Source organism: Poecilia latipinna, unplaced genomic scaffold, assembly GCF_001443285.1.
Source record: "Poecilia latipinna isolate Pla-1442-1.1 unplaced genomic scaffold, P_latipinna-1.0 Scaffold448, whole genome shotgun sequence".
NCBI lineage: Eukaryota > Metazoa > Chordata > Actinopteri > Cyprinodontiformes > Poeciliidae > Poecilia > Poecilia latipinna.
In genome coordinates, this window is record NW_015113064.1 from 851,304 (window position 1) to 854,794 (window position 3,491).

A 3,491-nucleotide genomic window follows, 5' to 3' on the forward strand; every position below is an offset into this window, starting at 1 on the left:
AGAAGAAGATGCGGAAGACAGAGTTACATGGAGATGGATGACTCGCTGTGGCTATCATGATGTGTGGTGGAGACGGTTAAGAGACGCAGGCAGGACCCAGGTTGAGAAGTAAATGGTGAATTTAATGAGGGCAAAGGCAGCTCGAACAGTCCAGAACATAAGCAGCTCGGCAGAGCGGGAACAAAAACTCAGCACCGATAGCAACTGATAAGACTGACATGAGAACTAACGCCGTCACAGGATTATACAGTTCTACTGAGACAACAACGACACGACTGATACTGACGCTGACAAGGACAAAGACAAGGATCCGACAAAGGATAGAGATAACAGGTGGAGTTTAAATACACAGGGAAGGTAATCAGGGAATGAGACACACCGGGGAAACAATCAACAGGGAAGACACAGAGACTCACAGGGGAACAGGACTAAATGAACACAGAAAAACCTCAAAATAAATAAACAGAAAAAACACAAATCATCACAGTGGCGACCCCTAAAGGGAAATAGCCGAATGAAAAGAAGAAGTAATGTTATTACATAATGCTGCAATTACACTTTTGGTTTATTATAATTGCTAATGAAGTACACTTTTTAGTTACTATGTCTTTTATTATTCTGCTTTGCCACTTTCTACATGAATGCTTCATACACACTACAGTACTGCCAACACATCAGGCTACAGAACACAGAAGGATCAATTACAACACACTTTACAGGTGAAACTAATTGCGTTGTGCTTTCAATATATTACCATTTTGGTAACACTTTATTTGATGGGGTGTGCATAAGACTGACATGACACTGTCAAACATAAAACCTTTCATCCAACTTTTAAAGCAAATTCTCATTAAAAGTGTCATTCTTTACTGAATGACACTTCATGACACTGTTGGTATGTTCCTAACAGAAGTTCTGTCGTGTTTATGACAGTATCATATCAGTCTTATACACATCCCGTCAAATAAAGTCTTACCCACATTTTTTCAACAGCCAATATACTATAACAGAATTGTACAAATTGTCAATACATTTAAAGTTTACAGACAACATGCTTATGACAATTAGCACAATGAAACAATAGGTGCACTTTAGAGGAAATGTGAAAAATGTTTCACCAAGGAGTATTGCTTTAATACAATGTCACAGTATTCCAGTATTACTGCAGACAAGCTGACATTTCTCCTTCCTAAGAACAGTGAGGATCAGCAGAATATTCTCATTCACTACACTTTACAGAAACCTACAAAAAAGAACATAGAGCAATTAAACAGAGAAAGCATTTGTATTTTAAAAAGTACAGAAAAATGGCAACAAAAAAGTTAGACTTACAATTTTAAGAAATTGTGGACTCGTTATGCATGTGACATAATCAGAACTGATGATGACTGGGACCAGATGCTTGGGGTGGAAAAAAAATTCTGGGTGTCTTCTTTGCCTGTATAAGTTAGAAAAAAAATAGTCAGCAATATCATAGAATCAGCTTATGATGGCATTAGCTATGAAGCTGTTTTAAGTGTGGACTGAAGGGAGACAAACTACCTTAAAATCTTTCCATCCATTATCTGAACACACTGATCCTTGCAGGGTGGTGAGGGCGGCTGGTGGTGCCCATCTCCAGCAGTTGTCATAAATAGGGGTTTGGTGTGGTTTTTCGGTGGTGAGGATTGACGCAGAGACCCGTATTATGGTGATGATGATGAATTTAATGAAGATAATAAGCTCAACAGTCCAGATGACAGGCAGCACGGCAGAGCGGAAACACAGAGGCTCAGCACCGGTAGCAACTGAATACAAAGACTGACACGACGTGCTAATGCCGACACAGGACTTCACAGTTCAACTGTGCCGGCAGACGAACAGACATTAGACAAGGACCCGACAAGAGACAGAGACAACAGGTGGACATAAATACACACGGGGTAATCAAGGGAACGAGACACACCTGGGAACAATCAACGGGGAAGACGCAGAAACAGACTCACAGGACAGAAACCGAACACAGAAAACCCTAAAAATAAATACAGAAAACACGATCATGACAGCAGTCATCAGATGCGAGGCGGGGTTCACCCTGGAAAGGTCACCAGTCCATTACTGGGCCCTGAAAGCCAACAACAAATAAAATGTATGAAAGAGACATGGTAGATTAACAAGGGGGAAATTTTGTCCAGTTATTTTTAAATCAAATCATGTTTATTAAGCACTGGTAACACACCATGAAAATGAAGCTAGCTGGTCAGTAAAAAAAAAAAAAAAAAAAAAAGCCTTCCACCATGAAGACGATGTGGAGGTTCATCCTCAGAACAGGTTGTTGTTCTGGTGAAGTCAGAGCCTCTTCTGAGACAGGAAAGTCTTTAGGTTTTCTAATACCTGATCCCTGACTTCCTCTTCTATCTTCATATGCTTAGACTGCAAAGAGATGTTGAAGATAAAAACATTGATGAACAACAACCTCACAATATCAAAGTTTCTTTGTCATACAGCGCTTAATTAAAACCAGGTTAAGTTTATTAAGAGAAGTATATTAAGTTGCAACAAACAAAACTTTAGGTTACTTTCGTAACCCTGGTTACGAAAGTAGCCTGAGTGAGTGTCTCACAATGGGAACGCCCCTGGCGTGACCTCATCAGAAGCTCCTATTACATTACGCCAGCCAGGATTGGCTGGAGATAAGCCTGTCAGCGTCAGAGAGGGCAGGCACCCTCCCCCTATAAATAGGGCTGACGCTGAGCAGACATCTTATTCAAAAACGTTCACCTCTTCCTCGCAACGTCAGAGCAAGGAGGGTGACTTGGTGAGACACTCACTCATGCTACTCAGAGAACCGGGGTTACGAAAGTAACCTAAAGTTCTCTTTCATAGCATTCGTTTCGTGTCTCACAATGGGAACGAGAATATACTGACTCCCGAATTGCTCAGCAGAAACCACACCTTGTGTGTCAGATGTTCACTTAATCATTATTATTTACCAGGCACAGGTAGTTTTAGTGATTGGTGCTTACACTGAGAACTGAATGAGCCAGTGATGATGCTGTGACATCAAGCTTGTAAAACCGAGCAAATGTGTGAGAGGAGGCCCAACTTGCTGCAGCACAAATTTCTTGCAGAGGTACTCCTCTCAGCAAGGCCCATGAAGAGCTTAAGCCCCTAGTAGAATGGGCACGCAGCCCCTCAGGAGGTGTTAAAGCCCTTGAGCTATAGGCTAAGGAAATCGCTGCGGTGATCCAATGGGCAAGCCGTTGCTTGGACACCGGTTTTCCATAATGGTTCTTAGCCCAAGAGACAAACAACTGATCACTTTTCCTGACCTGTTTTGTTTTCTCTAAATAGATATCCAAAGCACGTACAGGGCAAAGGTTGTGCAGTTTCTCCTGCTCCAGTGAAGAAAAGGGAGGAGGATAAAAAGCCACCAATTCAATTGGGGAGTATGACCCCAACACCTTAGGCTCAAAAGCAGGGTTGGGGAGCAAAGACACCTTAGTTTTGTC

General features: G+C 41.8%; 1 long non-coding RNA gene across 1 annotated transcript; it reads right to left on the reverse strand.

The window, feature by feature from the left end:
• Nucleotides 1-987: 987 nt before the first annotated feature.
• Nucleotides 988-1,428, reverse strand: LOC106951225 (uncharacterized). The gene is made up of 2 exons (XR_001425780.1): nt 1,333-1,428; nt 988-1,243 (listed from the first exon to the last, which is right to left on the reverse strand). It is a non-coding gene; the product is annotated as an uncharacterized LOC106951225 (long non-coding RNA).
• Nucleotides 1,429-3,491: the final 2,063 nt, after the last annotated feature.